Source organism: Lissotriton helveticus, chromosome 1_1, assembly GCF_964261635.1.
Source record: "Lissotriton helveticus chromosome 1_1, aLisHel1.1, whole genome shotgun sequence".
NCBI classification, from domain to species: Eukaryota; Metazoa; Chordata; class Amphibia; order Caudata; family Salamandridae; genus Lissotriton; species Lissotriton helveticus.
The window spans coordinates 1,406,199,794-1,406,224,112 of record NC_136057.1 but is presented as its reverse complement, the minus strand read 5'-3'; the positions used below and the strand labels follow the sequence as shown (position 1 = coordinate 1,406,224,112).

Here is a 24,319-nt window from a genome sequence, read left to right as displayed (position 1 = left end):
AGGGGCTACAGATATAACGGCATGAGCAGAGCTTATGGTGTCTGTCTGTTGGCCTTTCCCTTAACACACTGTTCACAAGATTCAATGTACTGTCTTACCTGAGTTTCCATGTTCGGCCACCAAAATGAACGTTGCACAAGTTCTAGAGTCTTTTTAACTCCTTTATGTCTAGCTAAAGGATTATCATGGAACAACTGGTGGGGCGTGGCTAGCTGCAGAACATGGCGGCCACATCTTAACGGAGCTCCCGGCTGGGACCCGCATTATCCTGAAATTACTGGTGAAATCTGGGATATTTTTGGCCTAATCTTCCCCTGGACCAGCAGCGAGGGCGCGGTGTTCACCCGGCGGCCGTAATAGCCGTGAGTAGCTCTGCAGTCACGGTACAGAACTGAGGGAGCCTGAAATTGCAGTGTGTGGCCTCGCCAAGACGTCTCCTACCTTGGGTGACAGCTGCGGAGACTGCTGCTGACCTAACCCCTGTCCGGTGAGACACGCAACTTAACTTCTCTGCGTGGGAGAGTCTCTCCGCTCTCTGGATCGACAGGCGCTGCACCCTTGTCCTCTGCTTGGCGCTGCGCACTCTCTGCCTGCTTCTGCGGCTGCGCTCACTGCCTGCTTCTGCGGCTGCGCTCACTGCCTGTCCTGGTGTGGGGGCCCTACCTGCACCCCTACTTAATTGCTCACCCTGCTGGGAACCGGTGACTCCATCGCAGTGTCTGTCTCACCTTTAGAGACACACTGTCATTGTACATTGGGCATACTGTGTCATCGAGGCCTGCAGCTGTGGAGGTATTCCGACCTTTATCTAGACGCCGAGATCTGCGAGAGAGTGACGCCGGATAATTTTTGGATCGGAGTTTTTGCTGGTGTGGTTTCCCTGCGCCTCCCCCCCACTACCTGCTGGAGCGGCGCTATTTCTGTACACTGTGGAGCCCCTGAGGGGGACGTGACTGTCTCCTGCAACCGAGGTGAGGTGCGGTATGCACAGGCTACTGGAGCGAAGGCCGTTCTAACCCTGGTCTCTGCCTTCCCCCCCCCGCTATGTGGATAACAACAAGTGAGTCTTGGCCCCTGCTAAACACTTGTATGGAGGTTATGTTGTAATGCAGAGAGAGCAGTTTCAATTATTATTTGCACTGGTCACTGGCTGCTGGACTGGCTGGCCCTGGGCCCCACCCGTGATTACTGGCTCGCTCCTGTTGCCTGCTCCCAAGGGCTTGCGTCAGTGAGGATGCTTGGCTTAGTGCTTTGATGAGTCTGAATAAGCAGTAAGCACTACATGACGTGTACCCTCTAAAACTCTGCATAGAAGATATCCACAGAGGCTGGTGGGCACAGTCCCCATACTCATTAGTACACTGAACTGATTCATTGGACCCAAAGAGAATCAACCAGTGGGTAGACCTAACTGAACTATAGTCACTCTCCTAGAACCGTAAAAACGTTCTAGCGAGTATTATTGACACACTCACTGGCTGGGTTTATACCGGACTTTTCACTCTATTCCTAGGCATGCCTCCTTAAGTGGCTGGAGAAGTGATTCCTACGCAAGGGCTGCTTAATCACTTGTGAAACGAGGGGAGCGTAACTCAACTGTTTTGTCAGATTGTCCCCGGGGGGCAGGCGGCCACACCAGTTCCACTCACTGGGCCCTGAAGCCGTTCCCTCTAATTCCAAAGGATTGGGCCATTCCGGATAGCCGGCCAACAATCAGCTAACCCCCTGGAGCTCCGAAACCATTGCAGCTTGCTCTCTAGACCCTGCTGGTCCTGTCTCTGCACCCCGAAACCATAGCTGAGTGTCTTTCCCTCCCTGTCTTACTGTGACACAAAGTCGTCATGGGCGCACCAAGGGAAAACAATCTGACTGAGGCACCACTTCAGCGGGACTCTGAATCGGCCTCCCAAACATCCTCAATAAGTTGTGTTCCACCAATGGCCCTACAGCCCCCCCCCCTCTTCCCCCCTCCGGGATAAGCTGGACCAAATTGTCCACGAGATAAGGGAATCACGCCAAGTTATCGAATAAGAAGTTGGTACTCTAACTACTAACCTTACCCTTCTGCGTGCTGACAACACCAAACTCTAAGACACGGTAAAGGAACATGCATACACACTAGTAGACCTTGTATCACAGCAAAAAGACCACTCTGACCAGCTGATGCACATGCAACAACAATTAAAAACCCTGCTGGATAGAGTCTAAGATGAAGACGGGAGGGCCAGACGCAATAATGTTTGCATTATTGGACTGCCAAAACGATCAGAAGGACCCAATGCGACCCAATTTGTAGAATAATGGCTCAGAGAACATGTAGCTCCAGAAGGTCTCTCTACATTCTTCTGTGTGGAACGGGCACACCGAGTACCTACGGGTAGACCAACAGCAGGCAGGCCGCCTAGACCACTTATATCCTGCATCCTTAATTATAGGGACCGAGATTATCTATTACAAAAAGCCAGAGAGAACGCCCCTATACAATACGAAAACACGCGGATTTCATTGTATCCAGATTACATTATTCAAGTACAACGTCACAGAACCTCCTACCAGCCACTTAAATGTAAATTCCAGGCCCTTAACTTGAAATATGCTTTACTATTCCCTGCACAAATGAAATTCTTTACAATCAGAAGGCTTATTTCTTTGAATGTCTTGAGGTGGCAAATGACTGGAATCCACCTTGCCCTCTCAGTTATTGTACAATATTGACCAGCACTTGCGATGTCAGCCAGCACGAACTGATAGTCAGGCCACGTCCCAACAAAATAACACGAACAGTCCCCATCCAAAAGCCTACACGGGCACGGGCCCTCCTAGAGCAGGGGTCGCCGCTGGTGGTTGCTGCCTCCATGCGAGACCCTACACTGGTCACGTCCACGGAACAATCTGATGATAATACAATACCATCAGACACTGAGAGTAATGATATTTTGTTCCCCACGATTACCCTGCAGATTGTGAAGGACTTTTTTGGCTAGTGTTGTAGGTTTATCTACGTGGTTCCCTCGCGATGATGGAAGCGTTTTTATCTGATGAGGAGGCGTAAGAAATTGTTGATGTATGTATAAACTATATTTTTCTCTCCAGGTTCCTGTCTAGGCTAAATATGTTATAGGGTCCCGTCCGGGATGTAGCTCTATTGCCAACTGTTTAGTCATGGCTTGCACAAGATGAATTTCTGATACTCCTTGACAGAGTGGGTTCCGGCTCCCCCAATGACTGCTGCCCCCCCACATCTTAAAAGAGGCCTTCACCATTTGCCCTGACCCGCCCTGTCGCTTCTCAATAACTCTCTCAAAACGGGCGTTGTCCCAGATGTTTTTAAATGCGCTACAGTCATCCCCATATTGAAAAAACCAAACGCCGACCCCGCGGTATTGAGCAACTTTCGTCCCATCTCTCTGCTCCCCTACCTCAGTAAAATTCTGGAGGCTCATGTCACAAACTGCCTCAGCTCATTCATTGAGCACACGCAATTTCTCGATCCCCGGCAAGCGGGCTTCAGACCCGCTCACTCCACAAAATCCGTCATCTTGGCAGTAATGGATGAACTCAGAAATGGAGCTGACAATAACATCTCTCAGGCTCTGGTGCTCTTGGACCTGTCGGCAGCGTTCAACACGGTCGATCACCAACCTTTGATCGACCGTGTCGGTAACGCCAGCATCCAGGGCCTGGCCCTAAAATGGATCATCTCCTTTCTCGACGGGCGCTCCCAGGCTGAACGTCTGGACAATTTCTCGGCCGAAAAAACTAGCCTCACCTGTGGGGTTCCCCAGGGCTCGGCCCTCTCGCCCCTCCTCTTTAATTTATATATGCAACCCCTGATTGTGTCACTACGTAACAACCCTGTTACTATCTTCAATTATGCTGACAACCTCCAGCTGGTTTTTAATATTGACTCCTCTCATACTTCCGTCACTGATTTTCAAACCACCATGATTTTTATCAGTGAATGGATGTACCGCAGTCAACTTAAACTAAACCCCGATAAAACCGAGCTGGTTTTAGTCGGAGGTCCCCATCACCCTTAGAACCCCAGCTTCTGGCCACCCTCATTAGGCTCTGCTCCCAACCCAGTCAACTTTGTGAAGAGTCTCGGAGTAACCATCTGCAGCGACCTATCGCTTAAGCCCCAAATAAATACAGTAGTCTCCTCCTGCTTTTTCCATCTTTGCAAAATCCGCAAAATCTGCAGATTCCTAACTAAGGAAGCTCTTACCCTTGTCATCATGGCCCGTGTCACCTCTCGCATCGACTATGCGAATGTTTTGTATGTCGGCATTCCGTCATACCAACTCCACCGCCTGCAACTTGTACAAAATCAAGCAGCTAGGCTGATCTTTCACCAACCCAGACACCAACATGTTAGTCCCCTCATGAAGAGCCTACATTGGCTACCCGTAGCTAAACGCTGTCTCTTCAAACTTGGCTGTACCATCTTTAAAGCTCTCGACAACATATCCCCCGCCTTCATCTCTTCCCGGATTCAACGCTACACTCCGTCACGTGAACTCCGTTCCTCTCACCTTCACCTGCTTGCCATTCCCATCTTCAGACGAAAAAAGCACGGAGGTCTGAGATTCTCCGTCTTGGCCCCCCCGCTTCTGGAACTCCCTCCCTACGGAGATTAGACTGGTCACTTGCTACACTAAATTCAGAACTCTCCTGAAAACTCTCTTATTTTCTCAAGCATATCAATAAGTACACTTGTCTCTACTCCGCTTCTCTCAGCGCCATGAAACCGCTTGGTGTAAGTGCGCTTAAGAAATTCTTTTAACATAACATAACATAACAAGACCCACCCCCCTGCAGTTACTGCATTGTATAACTGTGTGGAAGTAATAAAGTTTAGTATTTGTTCAGACCAACATAGTTTGCTCGTTGGTCCTAGTATTGGGTGTTATGTTTTATAAAAGGGTGTTGGTTCTTGGTCCATGCTATGCTAATGATTGTGTTGTGTCCCCCATATTTCTCCCTGCCATTTATTTGTAAAAATCAGTTTTGGTTTGGCTATCCTGGGTAATTACAAAATATTGACATGGAATGTGAGGGGAATGGGGTCTGTCCACAAACGGCACCGTGTGTATACCCAACCGAACAGGCAAAAAATCCAAATAGCCTTCATTTAGGAAACCCATTTAATTGACTTTGAAGTAACCAAAATGAGTAGGAAATGGTAGGGACAATTTTATAACACCTGTTATTCTGCCTTCACAAGAGGGTCACTGATTTGGGTTAGAAATGGTATACCCTTCGTGTTAGTGGAAAAACGAATAGACCCAGCAGGGCGATATGTATTCTTTTGGGGCAAATTAGATGGTATTTCGATAATCATTGGTAGTGTGTACGCCCCGAATTATGAACAGTCCGCTTATCTCACTATCCTGAATACAGTACTACTGGATTGGGTGATGTATCCCTGGGTTATTGGTGGTGATTTTAATTCTGCCTTGGACGTCCACTTAGATCGTTCTCACCCCCCGCTACGAGGTGCGGTATCTACCAAGAACGCAGATTTTTTGTGGGTCTGGGCTACGGGTTGGACGATGCAGGATGTATTGCGTATACATCACTCTAACAATCGAGAATATTCATGCTACTCCCCACCACACCAGTTGCACACCAGGATTGACAGAATATTTTGCTCTACAACACTTGTGCCCCAGATGGTCGAGACCACATATCTCGGGAAAACGTTATCTGATGATAACCCTCGTGAAGTACTCCTTGAATGGGGAGGGTTCCCACCCCGGTTCCAACCTGGCGGATTTGGCCGCAAGCCCTGGAGGATGTGGTCTTCCAAGACACATTGGGTACTGCCATCACTAATTACTTTGCAGAAAATGACGGATCTGCATCTTCACGTTTGATAGAATGGGACACATTCAAGTCTGTCATACGAGAACGGCAATTGGGGTTATCGTGGGGGCTCGATAGGAAATACACAATACTGGACGGCTCTGTTGTCTCTACTCAAGCTGACATTAACCTAGCATTCTGTGCATATTATCAAAACCAGTACAAAGCCCCAATTATAGCATCAAACGACCACATATCAACCTTCTTCAGTGACCTTACATTTCCTAAACTAAGAGCGGACGCCAAGTCTGACCTGGAGGCCCCTATAACCACCACTGACATTAAAGAAGCCTTTTGAGATTTGCCTAGAAATAAAACTCCAGACCTAGATGGCTTACCAGCAGAATTCTATTCAACATTCGCGGAGAACCTGTCCCGTTGCCTAGATAGCCTCTACTAGACAGCTCTGGAGAGGCTTACTCTCCCCTTAACAACTATGCAGGCGCTCATTACTTCCCTCCCCAAACTAAATTGAGCCCCCAAGATATATCTGGTTATCGTCCCCTGTCATTGCTATCTACTGAGTATGAAATACCAAGCAAAATATTAGCCAAACGCCTCCTGCCCTATCTCCCGAAGCTAATTCATATAGACCAATGAGGCTTTATACCGGGCTGCAATACGTCACTTAATATCAGATGCCTCCATTATATCATGAGACATCGGCAACTCTTTTCGGTACAACTGGGTGTATTTCCCTTGATATGCAACAGGCGTTTGACACTCTCGACTGGCGCTACAGGCTGGCCTCTGTGGACAAATGTGGTGCCCCAAGGGGTTATTTGCAGTGGGTTGAGCTATTATACACCACCCCTACGGCACTGTCCAGAACTGGTTCACATATATCTGCGACCTATTCCATAGCTAGGGGTACCCGTCAGGGGTGCCCCTTATCGCCACTATTGTTTGTTCTGGCATTAGAGCCCCTACTACTTAAACTTCATAGGACAGCTGTAGATTTGGGGATATCAATTCAAAACACAACGCATATAGTGTCCGCCTATGCAGATGATCTTATCCTTTTCCTCAAAGACTTAACTTCAAAATTGGAACCTATCCCACCTGTTTTTAAACAGTTAATGCAGATATCAGGACTGGCAATCAATGCCACTAAATCCTATGCCTTTTAGATGAGACATAAAGACACCCCAGACCCAGTGATTTTTGGAAACCTCACCCTTCCAACCGCCCGATACATTTAAGTATTTAGGCATTCAGGTTTACAGAACTCCTCAAGATAATCAGCGCCGGGAAACGTCCGTCGGAGGTTGCCGTGCACTCTACAAGCTGCAATAATAATATTAATAATACCATTGATGGCAACTAATTGAAGACTATAAGATCACTTCGCATGCAGGTCTCTTTTTGGATTTCGTTACCATTATCTGTGATGGGCAGAATAGCCATCTCTAAAATGCTGATGCTTCCCCGCCTCTTATATTTTTTTAACCAATATACCTGTTGTGATCCCGACCCAAATTTTTACTATACTTTTAACGGAACTCATATGGGGTAAGGGACGCAGAAGAGTGGGCCTTGCAAAATTACAGTTGTACCCTGGGGAGGGCTGTCTGGGTGTTCCAGACTTTCAGGCTTATTGCATGGCCAGCCAACTACAATGGTTATCTTACTGACTCGCAGGCCGGCATACCCAGGAAATCTGTTACACACCTCAGCTCCTCAATCGGGGTATTCTACATCATCTTTGCCCGCCAACGGTTAGGATCCCACCGACTGCTCCCCCTTGCTTAAAACAGCATTATTGTATTGGACACTACGGTATACTAGAAGGGTAACCCCATACTCTACTAACATCTCCTTATGAGGAATTCCTACTGCAAACTGCTAAATCTCCCAAAAAATGATATCTTTATGGACGCAGGTGGGGGTGTCAACGATTGGGGCTTTGTTCAGAGAGGGCAGACTGGCAGATCATGAAAACTTTCTTTGTGCCCAGGGTGTTCCCCCAGTGCCATTTCTCCTTCATGCCACCGTCACCCGTTACATTAAGCTCCACTGGACCCTGATGGAATTGAACCCCCCACACACGAGTTAGTCCAGGCCATACACTTAATGGGGGGGGCGTCATCTTACTATTACATACGTTATATAAGGGGATTCCAGCACACTCGGATACTCCGTTAACCCCACTCCGAGCTTGGTGGTCACTGCAGACGGGGAGGGAATTAACTGATAGGGAAAGTTTCCCGTAATGCCAAATTCAAATATATACAATACATGATTCTACATCGAGCATATCTCACACCACACTGCCTTAACAGTATATACACAAACGTGCAACTTTCTTGCCCCAGATGTTGAGAAGAGGATGCGGACCTCCTCCATATGCTATGGGAATGCCTGCGCCTACTAGGATTCTGGCACACAATCGGTTACACTATGCAGAAGGTCACTGGCACGACTGGGTGGTACAAACCGGATAGTTGCTTATTGGGCCTGCTTAAATGCCCTAAGAAACAGAACGTCCAATAAAGATTCGCAGACATGGCTGTACTTATAGCCAAACGTGCCATCACAATGAGGTGGAAATGGACTTCACCTCCAAAACCACTTACTTGGCAGACAGAGATGATCAGATGGGGCACTGCGGAGAGTGCAATTATTAGACAAGAAGAATTCTGGGGCCTGCATAAAATCCCTATTTCATTAGACTGGGACCAAATGTTAGAATCCTTTAAAGCCATGGAGTCGTTAAATCCCCCCAACAGCACAGGATGTGCCTATCCCACCCACTTCTCCTACACTTCCACTGACTCACCCGACTATGTCTGTATAACATTATATTGTCATAACTTGTTGACTGTACAGGGGTCAATCTAGGTTTATAAATAAGTGGAGAGGCATCCTCATAACCTCTTTCATGTGTCGGGCGGCCCCCAACCGTCCGTAGTCACGGTGGGCTTGTGCGTCGGATGGCCCCAGCGCACTCGTCAAATTCCACCGCACCGCAGCAATACATATATGATAGTACCTGTTTGGTACTGTCTGTTTTGACTTATGGACTACACTTTCTCAAAACTTCATTGTATAAATTATTGGACCAATGGACCAGGGGGAATAGTTGTTAATAATTGTTTTATTTTCTTGGTTTAGAAATGTAGTCAGAAGATAAATAGATAATCTTGAGTTTTCTTTATTTTTACATTTTTGGATTGAGCGCCCATGCAATAGATCTGTAATTTATATTACCTTTCTTAGTAATTTCTTTTCCTATGATATGGGCAATACAACAGCTGCAAACAATGTATATTTGCATTTATTTGGCCACCACTTAGTTGGCGGAAGATTATTGTGTTGATGGCAATATTTTTATTATTGCGGGCTATACAATGACACACGTAGTGTACTATGTATAATATGGATGGAAAAACTCAATAAAATATGTTTAAAAAAAAAATCATGGAACAACTGAATGACTTCACTTCATAATTCTTCGTTGGGTACATAGAGTTTTCCTTGATAGTGGAGTTTTTCATCTTTAATTTTTCTTTCGGGCCCTCCCTGAATCGATTCTGACATTTCAGTATCGGTAAGGTGTTCTTTTATCTTGTTTTCCAATGCCGAATACAAAATTGTGCCAACAATCTTTTCTTCTGGGATAATATGGCCTTCTTTAGAAATTTCTCTTTCTTCTTCAGTATTCAACCGGGACAAAGCATTTCCAAGGAGAACGAAGGTGATGTTCTGTGACCGCAACCCGAGCACGCTGACTTGATAGAGACCCCACCCCCACACCAGACAGCACGAGCGAGAAGCTGGCTCTTAGGCGATGCACCTGGTGAGGAGAGGGGGAAAGAGGCAACAAGTGCGGGGGCCCGGCATGCTACGTTTTGGCACCCATCGATACGCTGCAGCGATCATCGGCACCTGGGGCATAGGGGACAACAGGACCGGGGCTCCCCAGCGGCACATGAACGAGTAAGAATGCCCCCAAGCGGCCTGTCTGACTTCAAAATGGCGGCGCTGGGACATATACAGGCATCAATACCTCTGCGAATGCCAGAGATGGCGTGCAAGGTAAATAATGTGCAGGAAGGAAGGAGCAACCACAAGACTGGGGCCCAGAAGGGACATTAAGGGCAGATCAATCCTCTCCCAAGTGGTGAACTGACAAAAGCTACATATCAATGATCTGTCCGCCTGTCCTGCTAATGGCTGCTGTTTCGCTCTCTAGCGGTTATCACTTGACATCACGCGCTCCCCCTAAAGACTTGCGGACCCCGGCATTGTACATCATGCCAATCCTCTGCTTAGTTTGCACCCCCTTTCATCCGGATTATAGAAAATTCTGGGGATCCTCTGAATTCGTACATCAAGGACTCATCCCCCCTGCCTGACCTCAAATTGGTCGCCTCAGTCATTGACTCTGTGAACTCTCCATCGACACCTGAGACCTGGCCATTTTGACTGATGCCTGGTGGAGCTACCTCGTGAGCTAAAGGGGAGATGAGCTATGGATTCCCTCCTTGGCCGTCACCTACCCAGCCGGTCCTTGGGCAAACTCTCCTGCGTCTCTCCTGACCTTATCTCCCTCCCCCCTTTCACCCTACCCCCTACCGCTCTACTCTTCTTTCCAGCTTTCAACCCCTGCTCTCATCCATCCTTGCTCATGGATCACTGACATAATATTGACGGACAGAATATCTACTAGCAAAAATATCGATGCCAAAATATCGACAGACAGAATATCGAGTTTGTATCTACAAACAGGTAAGTACAAAAATATCGAGTCAAAAATATCGTTTACAAAAATATAGTTTATTAAAATATCGACTTTATTAAAAACAGTGTTAAATTAAATTAATAGTTAAAATTAATTACTAAAATATACTTAAAAATACTGAAATTAACTTATAATAATTAAATAATTAAAAGTTATCAATTTTTTTTTACAATCATATTTGTTAAAACATATATATATAGTAACATTATATAATTAAATAATATCCAATATTATTACTGTAGGATAGCAAAAGTGTAAAAAATACTATTCCCACTCCAGAGAGTGCAACAGTAGGGAAAGCGTTGGATAGCGTAGAGTTAAAAATGACTATTCCCACTCCAGTGAGTGCAACAGTAGGGAAAGCGTTAGATAGCGTAGAGGTAAAAATTACTATTCCCTCTCCAGTGGGTGCAACAGTGGAGAAAGCGTTGGATAGTGTAGGAGTAAAAATTACTATTCCAACTCCAAAGAGTGCAACAGTAGGGAAAGCGTTGGATAGCGTAGGGGTAAAAATTACTATTCCCACTCCAAATAGTGCAACAGTAGGGAAAGCGTTGGATAGCGTAGGGGTTAAAATTACTATTCCCACTCCAGGGAGTGCAACAGTAGGGAAAGCGTTGGATAGCGTAGGGGTAAACATTACTATTCCCACTCCAAATAGTGCAACAGTAGGGAAAGCGTTGGATAGCGTAGGGGTTTAAATTACTATTCCCACTCCAAAGAGTGCAACAGTAGAGAAAGCGTAGGATAGCGTAGGGGTAAAAATTACTATTCCCACTCCAGTGAGTGCAACAGTAGGGAAAGCGTTGGATAGCGTAGGGGTAAAAATTACTATTCCCACTCCAGTGGGTGCAACAGTAGGGAAAGCGTTGGATAGCGTAGGGGTAAAATTTACTATTCCCACTCCAGTGGGTGCAACAGTAGGGAAAACGTTGGATAGCGTAGGGGTAAAAATGACTATTCCAACTCCAAAGAGTGCAACAGTAGGGAAAGCGTTGGATAGCGTAGGGGTAAAAAATACTATTCCCACTCTAGTGGGTGCAACAGTAGAGAAAGCGTTGGATAGCGTAGGGGTAAAAATTACTATTCCCACTCAAGTGGGTGCAACAGTAAGGAAAGCATTGGATAGCATAGGGGTAAAATGTACTATTCCCACTCCATTGAGTGCAACAGTAGGGAAAACGTTGGATAGCGTAGGGGTAAAAATTACTATTCCAACTCCAAAGAGTGCAACAGTAGGGAAAGCGTTGGATAGCGTAGGGTTAAAATTACTATTCCCACTCCAGTGGGTGCAACAGTAGGGAAAGCGTTGGATAGCGTAGGGGTAAAAATTACTATTCCAACTCCAAAGAGTGCAACAGTAGGGAAAGCGTTGGATAGCGTAGGGGTTAAAATTACTATTCCCACTCCAGTGGGTGCAACAGTAGGGAAAGCGTTGGATAGCGTAGGGGTAAAAATTACTATTCCAACTCCAAAGAGTGCAACAGTAGGGAAGGCGTTGGATAGCGTAGGGGTTAAAATTACCATTCCCACTCCAGTGAGTGCAACAGTAGGGAAAGCGTTGGATAGCGTAGGGGTAAAAATTACTATTCCCACTCCAATGAGTGCAACAGTAGGGAAAGCGTTGGATAGCATAGTGGTAAAAATTACTATTCCCACTCCAGAGAGTGCAATAGTAGTGAAATTAAATACTTCATATATTATTTCAATAAATATAAATTAATTTCTATAAAAAATTAAAAGTAATTACCAATTTAATATAATATAATAATTAATCAATTAAAATTAAAAATGTAAAATAATTATTACAATTATTTACCTATTAATACAAATTAATTACAAATTAACAATTAACAATTTAATAATTACAAATTAATGAACAATTAATTGTAATTAAATACAATTAAATAAATTTATTTATTTAATTAATTATAAATAAATAACTTCCCACCCTATTCCCCTATAAACCCGCTAGAGAAAATAAATTATAAAAAATAACATAATTAGCAATTAATCAATTTATTAAAATTAATTGCCAATAAAAATTCAATTAATTACAAATATAAATTAATTAACATTTAATTAAAATGAATACCAATAAATACATTTACATATTTAATTAATTATAATTAAATTACTTCCCACCCTATTCCCCTATACACCCACAACCCGCTACAGAAAATAAATTCGTAAAATTAACATATTTAACAATTAATTAAAATTAATTGCCAATTAAAATTTAATTAATTACCAAATATAAATTAATCATCAATTAATTAAAAATTAATACCAATAAATACATTTACATATTTAATTAATTATAATTAAATTACTTCCCACCCTATTCCCCTATAAACCCACAACCCGCTACAGAATGAAATTACGCAAAAATTTAAAAAACAAATGTCATTAATTAAAATAAATTATAACATAAATACACACTTTTCACACATATAATAACATAAAAAACACTATAAAAAATTAGATGTTATTAAAAATTCGATAATTTTAATAACCTATATTATATACTTCGATATTTTAACTGTCTATATTTTTAACATTCGATATTACATTACTTACCTTTAAAACGATATTTTTGATGTCTATATTCTGTCCAGTCGATATTTTGTCCAATCTATATTTAAAACTCGATATTATGTCCATTCGATATTTTGTAGTCAATATTTTGACTGTTTACCCTTGCTCATAGTTCCCACCCTGTGTATCCACTGGACTTTTTTATGTGAACTTTCCCTCGTCAGTTGAGACCTAGCTATGTGACTGATGCCCGATGGAGCTACCTTGTTTAGCTAAAGGAGAGATGGGCTGTGGATTCCCTCCTCGGTCGTCACCTACCCAGTCGGTCTGTGGGAAGACTTCCCTTTGTCTCTCCTGCCATCTTTTCGCTCATTCTCTCCCTTCACACTTCCCCCTCCCCCTCCTCCTTACTTCTCTCACCTTTCTTTCCTCTTTCAATGTGTTGCTTATTTTTGAAGTAAGGTCTAATTGTTATCATTTTCTGTAACATTGTGTAACCGAATGTAAAGCGCTCTGATACCTACGGGTCTAGCCAGCGCTATATAAAACTCATTAAATAAATAAATAAAATAAAGCATCTGGGTACCATTCACTGACCCAGGCTTGTAGGTCAAGACAAAGTTGTAGTCAGCAAAGCAGAGGGACCATCTCAATTGCCGAGGAGTTGCAGACTTAGACTAGTTCCTGTCTCCTGAGGCGAAAAGCCGGGAGTTGCTGCATTTCCTCCTTTTAAAACTGTGTTGATACTGTGATTTTAATACCTTGCACTCTGGCACTTTTAAAATCGTGTTGATACTGTGATTTTAATACTTTGCACTCTGGCACTTTAGGGAGACGTACAGCGGACCTAAGCGCTGTCACGTGACACCCTCGATCGCCTCCCAGCGCCGCTGGCCACGCCCACTTTTGGCCACGCCCCCTTCCCGCCCTACTTATAGCGCTGAACCACGAGCGCTCGCCTAGTTCCTGTCTCCTGAGGCGAAAAGCCGGGAGTTGCTGCATTTCCTCCTTTTAAAACTGTGTTGATACTGTGATTTTAATACCTTGCACTCTGGCACTTTTAAAATCGTGTTGATACTGTGATTTTAATACTTTGCACTCTGGCACTTTAGGGAGACGTACAGCGGACCTAAGCGCTGTCACGTGACACCCTCGATCGCCTCCCAGCGCCGCTGGCCACGCCCACTTTTGGCCACGCCCCCTTCCCGCCCTACTTATAGCGCTGAACCACGAGCGCTCGCCTAGTTCCTGTCTCCTGAGGCGAAAAGCCGGGAGTTGCTGCATTTCCTCCTTTTAAAACTGTGTTGATACTGTGATTTTAATACCTTGCACTCTGGCACTTTTAAAATCGTGTTGATACTGTGATTTTAATACTTTGCACTCTGGCACTTTAGGGAGACGTACAGCGGACCTAAGCGCTGTCACGTGACACCCTCGATCGCCTCCCAGCGCCGCTGGCCACGCCCACTTTTGGCCACGCCCCCTTCCCGCCCTACTTATAGCGCTGAACCACGAGCGCTCGCCTAGTTCCTGTCTCCTGAGGCGAAAAGCCGGGAGTTGCTGCATTTCCTCCTTTTAAAACTGTGTTGATACTGTGATTTTAATACCTTGCACTCTGGCACTTTTAAAATCGTGTTGATACTGTGATTTTAATACTTTGCACTCTGGCACTTTAGGGAGACGTACAGCGGACCTAAGCGCTGTCACGTGACACCCTCGATCGCCTCCCAGCGCCGCTGGCCACGCCCACTTTTGGCCACGCCCCCTTCCCGCCCTACTTATAGCGCTGAACCACGAGCGCTCGCCTAGTTCCTGTCTCCTGAGGCGAAAAGCCGGGAGTTGCTGCATTTCCTCCTTTTAAAACTGTGTTGATACTGTGATTTTAATACCTTGCACTCTGGCACTTTTAAAATCGTGTTGATACTGTGATTTTAATACTTTGCACTCTGGCACTTTAGGGAGACGTACAGCGGACTTAAGCGCTGTCACGTGACACCCTCGATCGCCTCCCAGCGCCGCTGGCCACGCCCACTTTTGGCCACGCCCCCTTCCCGCCCTACTTATAGCGCTGAACCACGAGCGCTCGCCTAGTTCCTGTCTCCTGAGGCGAAAAGCCGGGAGTTGCTGCATTTCCTCCTTTTAAAACTGTGTTGATACTGTGATTTTAATACCTTGCACTCTGGCACTTTTAAAATCGTGTTGATACTGTGATTTTAATACTTTGCACTCTGGCACTTTAGGGAGACGTACAGCGGACCTAAGCGCTGTCACGTGACACCCTCGATCGCCTCCCAGCGCCGCTGGCCACGCCCACTTTTGGCCACGCCCCCTTCCCGCCCTACTTATAGCGCTGAACCACGAGCGCTCGCCTAGTTCCTGTCTCCTGAGGCGAAAAGCCGGGAGTTGCTGCATTTCCTCCTTTTAAAACTGTGTTGATACTGTGATTTTAATACCTTGCACTCTGGCACTTTTAAAATCGTGTTGATACTGTGATTTTAATACTTTGCACTCTGGCACTTTAGGGAGACGTACAGCGGACCTAAGCGCTGTCACGTGACACCCTCGATCGCCTCCCAGCGCCGCTGGCCACGCCCACTTTTGGCCACGCCCCCTTCCCGCCCTACTTATAGCGCTGAACCACGAGCGCTCGCCTAGTTCCTGTCTCCTGAGGCGAAAAGCCGGGAGTTGCTGCATTTCCTCCTTTTAAAACTGTGTTGATACTGTGATTTTAATACCTTGCACTCTGGCACTTTTAAAATCGTGTTGATACTGTGATTTTAATACTTTGCACTCTGGCACTTTAGGGAGACGTACAGCGGACCTAAGCGCTGTCACGTGACACCCTCGATCGCCTCCCAGCGCCGCTGGCCACGCCCACTTTTGGCCACGCCCCCTTCCCGCCCTACTTATAGCGCTGAACCACGAGCGCTCGCCTAGTTCCTGTCTCCTGAGGCGAAAAGCCGGGAGTTGCTGCATTTCCTCCTTTTAAAACTGTGTTGATACTGTGATTTTAATACCTTGCACTCTGGCACTTTTAAAATCGTGTTGATACTGTGATTTTAATACTTTGCACTCTGGCACTTTAGGGAGACGTACAGCGGACCTAAGCGCTGTCACGTGACACCCTCGATCGCCTCCCAGCGCCGCTGGCCACGCCCACTTTTGGCCACGCCCCCTTCCCGCCCTAACGGTCCACTACTTAAAATGTGCATCCCCAGAACGCGCAGCGGACGTGCGCAGCGGGCGCGCCGTTTGCGCGCCGAAGGCGCGCCTAAGGCAAGCCCGTCTGCGCCCGTCCGCGACCAGACCGCGGCCGGGGCCAGACATACTGCCGGCAGTGAAGCACAAGTTGGAAGGACAGCATGGTCAGGTGAGGACCTAATGGCGCTTGCCCCCCTTTCTAAATGTTGTCCTCACTCTATAGACCCTATGACTTTCAACTCCCCTCAGCGCTGTAATAATTGCGGGATAGCCATCGGCAGCGATGCCTCGCTGTCACTCCATAAACCCAAATCCCCACTTCAAACCAGCCTTAGGGCGGGCCTACTCAACTGCAGATCCTTAGCAAAACACGCAGATGATGTATGGCTTTTACTTGAAGAGCAGGAATGGGATATCCTGTTTTTAACTGAAACCTGGCTCAAAGAGGAAAATGTGACCTCCATTGCACTTGCAGTCCCTCTGGGATTTAAAATATGCCTTGCCAACCGCCCCGGGACTAAAAGAGGCGGTGGTGTAGCCATTATATTTAAAGAGCATTTAGTACTGACATCCTCAGCCCCCACTACTATTCAAGGAATTGAAGGCCTCCACTTCTGCTTCCAAGTGAGCCCACAGCTATCACTAGCAGGACTAGTGATATATCGCCCCCCGGTCGGTGCGGACCCCTACCTAACTATTTTACTTGACACGATTGTCCAGAGCTCGCTCCTCCATCCCCTTTTTATTGTGGTAGGCGACTTCAATATCCATATGGATAAACCCGATTGTGCCATGGCAGAGCTACTCAGAACCACGCTAAATATGGCCAGCCTCAGACTGATCAATGAGGGCCCTACACACACAGGGGGACATACTATTGATCTCATCTTTTCTAATATTAAGAATGTACTACCTGAGATACCTCTCCCCCTGACATGGTCAGACCACTCACTCGTCCCATTTACACTCAACATTGTGAATGATATTCCTGCGTCGAGTAAATGCTACTTCATGAAGAGGCAATGGAGTAAGCTGACCCCTGATACTATGTGCCCGGTCCTTGCACAAACGACCCCTTCCTTGACAAACAATGCCAATACGGATGCTATACTGCTCAATGAATGGATCAGAAAGATGGTTTCCTCCATTGCTCCAGCTTCTCGGGCTCTATCAAAAAGAGACTCCCCCTCAGCTCCCTGGTTCTCGCAGGAACTTAGGAATGAGAAAGCGGCATGTAAAAAATTGGAGAGGCGCTGGAGAGCAAACTACGGTCTGGAAGAAAAAGTTAGGTATAAGGAAGCCTCCAAAAAACTTCGGAAAGCCATCAGGAAAAGTAAAAAGCGCTTCTATGCGGACTCGATTCTTCAGGCAGAACAGTCTAGCAAACAAGTTTTCAAAGTGGTACAGTCATTCTTCAAACCAAAGTGTATTGAAAGAGAGGTGGTACCCACAGCTACGCTATGTGAGCAAATCTCAGAGTTCTTTGATCATAAAATTAAAAAAGTGTACGACTCTTTTGGTCCAGTAGTAAAAACAGTGAAGCAGGACCTAGCGAATAATGGCGAGCTAGGAGAGACCCTCACCCAGTTCACGTATATCCCCCTGAACGAGGTAAGGCAAGAACTTAGCCGCTGTAAATCCGGCTCCCCTGATGATCCCTGTCCAGCTAAACTATGGAATGCCATAGCGGACTCGGTAGCCCCCACGCTTCAAGATATCTGGAATTCTTCCATTACATCGGGCATTTTCCCGGACGCGTGGAAGCACGCTACTCTCCTACCCCTAAAGAAAAAACCCAATGGAGACCCAGATGACCTCACGAATCTTCGACCAATATCCCTGTTGGCTGCCCCGGGAAAAATGCTAGAAAAAGTTATACAGCGCCAACTGAGCAAATTCGTGGAATCCAACAATACTCTACATGAAACTCAATCGGGTTTCCGTCCCGGCTTTAGCACCGAAACAGCACTCATAGAGGTAGCCGAGTCAGTGAGGTGGTCGATGGATGCAGGAAACTCAGCAATGCTGGTACTCCTGGATCTGTCGGCCGCCTTCGATACGGTGGACCATGCCAGACTACTCAGCCGGCTGGCAGCGATAGGTATTCAGGATAGTGCACTGGGATGGTTAAGCTCCTATCTATCTCTGAGAACGCAGAAGGTGGCACTCGGGACAATCTCCTCCTCACCCAAACCCCTCAGCTGTGGAGTCCCGCAGGGTTCGGCCCTCAGCCCCCTTCTGTTCAACATCTATCTGGCACCTCTCTTTGCGTTAATTGCCAACTGGGGTGTCAAGGCAATCTCGTATGCTGACGACACCCAGTTGGTATTTCCGTACTCAGAGATGACGCAAGATTCCTTCGCAAATTTCAAAGGCTGTCTCCAGGACATAGCACACTGGATGAACACTAATAAACTAAAATTAAATGCCAATAAAACCGAAGTCATCTTCTTCGGGAAGGGCCCCACCCCCGCCCCAGAACTCTGGTGGCCCACGGAGATGGGCCCACCCCCTTCACCCAGTCACTCGGCAAAAAATCTTGGAGTGAGATGGGACGATAATATGTCCTTTACATCCCATATCCAACAAGTGGCCGGATGCTGCCTGAGCAAGCTAAGAAACCTCCGTAAAATTTTAAAACTTCTACCGGTGGGCTGCAGAAAAACAGTTGTCCACGCAACTGTCACCTCACGACTGGATTATGCCAATGGCTTGTATCTTGGCCTCCCTAAATACCTGACTCACAGGCTTCAGGTAGTTCAGAATGCGGCTGCGAGACTGTTACTGCGAATCCCGTTTAAGCAGTCAGTCTCTCCGCATCTTCGTACCCTGCATTGGCTACCAGTTGCCAACAGAACAAAATTCAAAGCGCTGACGCTTGCATTCAGATCTTTGCATGGTTCCTGCCCACAATACCTGAAAAACCGTCTCCCAAGATACTCCCAAAGCCGCGCACTACGGTCCAATGACCGTGTTCTACTGGCTGTCCCACGTGCTAAGAAGGCCCGACTAGGCGGTCGGACCTTCTCAGCGAATGTCTCCGCTTTGTGGAACTCCCTACCACAAGCAATTCAACAGGCTCCAACCGAACCCTGCTTTAAGAAATTGCTAAAGACCTGGCTTTTCACCCAGCCACGCTAGCTTCCCTTCTTTGGCCCAGGTTATCGGTGAACTACTAGCGCCGGGACACCTCCTTGTGAGGTAGCTGTCGCGCTGTATAAAATCCAGTATTATTATTATTATTAAGGAACTGTAAATTTCGATGACCCGTAAAAACAGTTATTTCATGTCTTGCTCCTAGTAAATAATGCCTCCATTCTTGAAAGGCGTCTTTTACTGCTAACAATTCCTTGTCAGCAATTGGGTAATTAACTTCTGCGTCAGTTAATTTACGAGATCGATATGCGATTGGATGGAGCTGGCCAGTTACTTTATGCCTTTGTGAAAGGATTCCACCTATGGCCAAATTTGAAGCATATACTTCAACAAAGAAAGGTTCTCCTGTGTTCGCATGCAACAGGACCGGTGCTGTGGTGAAGGTTTCTTGTAATAACTGGAAGGCTTCTTCCGTTTCAATACTCCAGTCACATTTTTCTTTCTTTCTGAGCAAACGAGTGATGGGGCTGACCTTTTCAGAAAAGTTGTGAATAAAACGCTGGTAGAAGTTGGCAAAGCCAAGGAAACTTTGTACTTCTTTGACTGTTTGTGGAGAGAGCCAGTCTTTTATTGCTCTTACTTTGGAATCATCCATGGACACACCATCAGCAGATAGGACAAAACCCAAAAATTCCACACGACTGGTGTGAAGTACACACTTCTCCAATTTCACAAATAGCTGGGCTTCAAGCAATCTTTGCAAAATTGCTTGCACATGTCTGACATGTTCTTCCATGTTTGTAGAAAAAATGAGAATGTTGTCAATATAAACGACCGCAAAACGATCCAGGTATTCACGTAGTATATTGTTGACAAAATGCTGAAAGGCAGCATCAGCATTATACAGGCCGAATGGCATGACCTGCTACTCAAACAATACAAGACGAGTTCTAAAAGCAGTCTCTCATTTGTCACCCTCAGCCATGCGTCCCAAATGATATGCTCCCCTCAAATCCAACTTTGTGTAGAAATGGGCTTCCTTAACCTGATCCAAAAGTTTAGAAATTAAAGGCAAAGAGTAAACATTTTTTAGTGACTTGATTCAGGGCATGATAATCAATACAAGGCCCAAGTTTTCCATCTTTCTTTGGGATAAAGAACAGAGGAGAAGAGACCGGAGACTGTGAAGGTCGAATGAATCCATTGGCTAGGTATTTGTCCAAATATTCTTTCAAGTATGTATTCTCAGCTTCAGACAGCATGTATATGCAACTGCATGGCAAGGAACCACCTGGCTCCAGTCCGATCTTACAATCGTACTCCTGATGAGGGGGTACTTTTGTTGCCTCTTTGTCATTAAATACAGATATCAAATCATGATATTCTTCTGGTACGTCTTGAACTTCCACGGCACAAATCATACATGTCTGTTCTGCCAAAAAGGACGATCGAGATGACTGAGGATCAGAAGTACTAAAGTTGAAGCAATTCCCAAGACAATAATGTAAATGTAATTCAATTGTTCTCTTGGCCCAGTCGATCCAAGTATTGTGTTTGGTAAGCCATGGTAGCCCTAGATGAATTTAAATTGAGGGGCGTCAATAAGAGTAAAACTCAAGACACTTCAATGTTTTCCAGGTCCAATCAATAAGACTTCTTCTGTGTCATAAGTTATGGGACCAGAAGATAATTTAGTGTCATCTACCGCTCGAACAGGTTCTGGCTTTTCTTTATTGAAAAAATGAATCCCTAAAGATTCAGTGAATTTTATGTCACAGAAATTTCCCGTGGCACCAGAATCAATCATCACAGAAACTTTATTCACTTCGATTTCTCTAAATTTTATCACACAGGAAATTTTCAAATGAGGGGCCGAAGACGGCAAAGTATTAACTAATTGCTGAGTATTTGGAGCTGTCTCCTCGGCTGCTCCCACCAAGGCAACTCCTTCTAGTGGCGGAGCCTGTCTTTTACCCAATTATTGTTCTTTAGTTTCTTTGGACACTCCTTGATGAAATGGCCTGGACTTCTACAATACATGCACAGCTTGTCACTCCTTCTCTTTTCCCTCTCTTCCTTAGTCAAAGGACCACGCACTGTGCCTATTTGCACGGGTTCTTCACCAGCCCCTGCTTCACTGGTCTTCGCTGTATCAGATTTGATCCTATCAAATCGAGGTGGTATATGTCTGATTTCTTTTTGACGTTCATTTCTTCTTTCAAATTGATGTTGATCAATTTGCAGAACCAGGTCGGTCAATTCTGATAACTCTGTAGGCCTCTTCGGAATTTGCGCGGATCCATCTTTTAATTCTTCCTTCAATCCTCTATAAAAAATGGTTGCCCTCTTGCCTTCCGGCCAATTTGTTTCCACAATTAATTTATTAAACTGCGCCAAATAAGCAACCAGCTCACAATTCCTTTGTTTTAAGTCTAAGAGTTTGTTGTCTGTTTGTTGTCTGTGACCTGCGAGATGGTTCTTCGGTCAAACATTCGAAGGAACTCCAACTTGAACTCCTCAAAATTGTAAAGCGTTACGATCATTGGAATTCATCAAAGGCATGGACCAGGCCGCAGCATCTCCGCTCAGATAAGACAGTATGAAGGTGTTGTAAATAGAATTAGGTAGGCAGCAGGACACGTCTTCAGTTACTAAGATTGATTTATTAAGTTACAAGATAAGATAAACAGCAGAGCACAAAGCCTCACAGCTGACCAGACCAACTGCCAGGGCTAGAATCCCCACACACCAGATAGAACACAGCTCGGTAAGAAGATAGAAACACAAAAAAGGACTTAAGAGACCAAGAAGCCATATAGAGCTAAGAATGAATTTACAACAGAAGGCTACCTAGGACTGGTCTTCCTTGAAAATCATAGGCTTGCATTAGAAGTGTAGGGAACATTGTGTAAAGAAAATCTGAGCCTTGTGTGGGTAACCCAAAAATCTCTCTGGAGGGGCCAAAGGGATAGTAGGGGACATAGCATGAATCACTTGAGTGGTTAACTCAGCAGCTTAAGGAGAAGAGGAAAAAGATGAGGGCCTTTGCTCCTTAGGGCTGGTGGAGGAACTAGAAACAAACTCATCAAACCTTTGGCGAAGAAAAGCAGCTTCCTGGCTAGACTTCATAACCTCTCCCCTTGTCTCACTTAATTGTTTCTGCAAGTCTTCTAACACTGACGCTAAGGCTTTCACATCTATAACTTCAGCCATTCTACCCAAGTGGAAGGTTTTGGTAAGGCACTTCAATCTGTCATAAGCATGTACCAGACTTGATCTTCCACGGGAGCCGAATCGCTGAACTTCTCTGTTCTGATGTAAATTTCTCAATTCCCCAACACCACTGCGAGCTAGATATTAGTCTGCCCACAGTACTGAGGGGGAAAGGGGAATGAGAAGAAAAAAGAAACTGCCACTGTGGTGCTTCTTCTAGCGGAATATTACAGGACTGTACCTGAAAACACAAGCAAAATATTACTCCGAACACCACCTCTTAACATAGAACCTCCCCATACTCTTAAGCTTACGAAATACATTCTATACCTGAATACTCAGTGGAATTTGCTTCTCTCTGTATATATCTTTGGGTAATACTGTCCTGTAGGTTAAGGCTTTTGTAAACGATATAGCTTGCAATTTAACAGTTATTGTCTTGTCTTTTTTCTCTACAGGCGCTGCAGACTTCGAAGGCAAGAGAAAGGTAGAGGTGGTAAGTAGAAATATATATATATATATATATATTTATAGTTACTTGATGTTGTTGAGTCACACACAGTTGATGGAGTTTAGGTAAATAAATACGCACCAGTAAATGAAGAAAAAACAGACTGCGCGCTGTTAGTGGTTAATCAATTAGTCTCATCATTTCTGATGGCGATGTTGAAGGTGAACACAAATGACTTAAAGCGCCACCACTACTGCAAGTCTCTTTACACAAGGCGGAGCATTCAGAGGAAAGAGATAATGAAGCGCTCCTATATCGGTAGAAAGCTTTTTACAATACCTTGCCACTAGTTTCTCTGGCTAGATACAAGCTCTGCAATGTGGCAACTGAGGCAGAAAATATTGGGAGTTGCGAAAGCCCTAGGAATGACGAAACTATCACACCCCGTGAACAAAATACCTGTATTCTCCAGCAAAGCCTCCCAGAGAATAAATGAAGGATTACAAACATTCTGAAAATACAGCTAAAGAGCTAAAAACTTTGTAGCAAGCGATAGGAATCCTTGCTGAATTTTCTACACAGTCAGGCGCTTCACAGGATGAACGCTGCTTCTTACACAAGAAGACGGTTGAAGTGCGCAGCACCACAGGTGTGAGCGCGTGATATTCCTGAACGCATTCCAAACCAAAAACACTAGAACGCTAACCTCCTCTATTGGTGCCCGCCATATTAGAATTCTGCCGCAGAAAATTAACTGAAAATTATTGCCCCATTCTAGACCTGAAACATCTGGCTACCAGTTGGCTCCAATGAAACAAAGATTCCTTGCTCTGAACCTTCTGCCAAACTCTGAAACCACGAAGAGATCTGCTCAACCCTGGAAGGTAACACACAGAACTGACAGTCTCTTTATGTTGAGATGTGCCTGCAGGCTGAAAATGTCTGCTAGTACCCGAACCAAGATCTTTTGTCCATTTGTGTGGGATATGGCTGGATACTTCATGTTCACTGTGCATGGTAGACGTTGTGTGAGTGTGCCCTATTTGTGCTGTACTTTATTGGCACATAAATCCATTTCGGTATTCCTGTGTGTATGGACGGCTGCATAAAATGGAAAGCGGAGGTTCCTTTGTTTAAACTGCAGTATGCAATATGTTTCTAGAACCATCGGTAGCTGAGTTCTGGTGTCTTGTGGATCGGGAAAGATT

At 45.3% G+C, this 24,319-nt stretch overlaps 1 protein-coding gene across 50 annotated transcripts in view; it reads left to right on the top strand.

Annotated features, from left to right (window-relative positions):
- NFIX (nuclear factor I X) overlaps nt 1-24,319 on the top strand; it is a 5,476,577-nt gene that overhangs the window by 1,004,733 nt on the left and 4,447,525 nt on the right. For all 50 annotated transcript variants that reach the window (XM_078684524.1, XM_078684487.1, XM_078684527.1 and 47 more), the window contains one exon: nt 23,119-23,156. The gene's annotated coding sequence lies outside the window, so the exon portion shown is untranslated. The remainder of the gene's footprint in view (nt 1-23,118; nt 23,157-24,319) is intronic.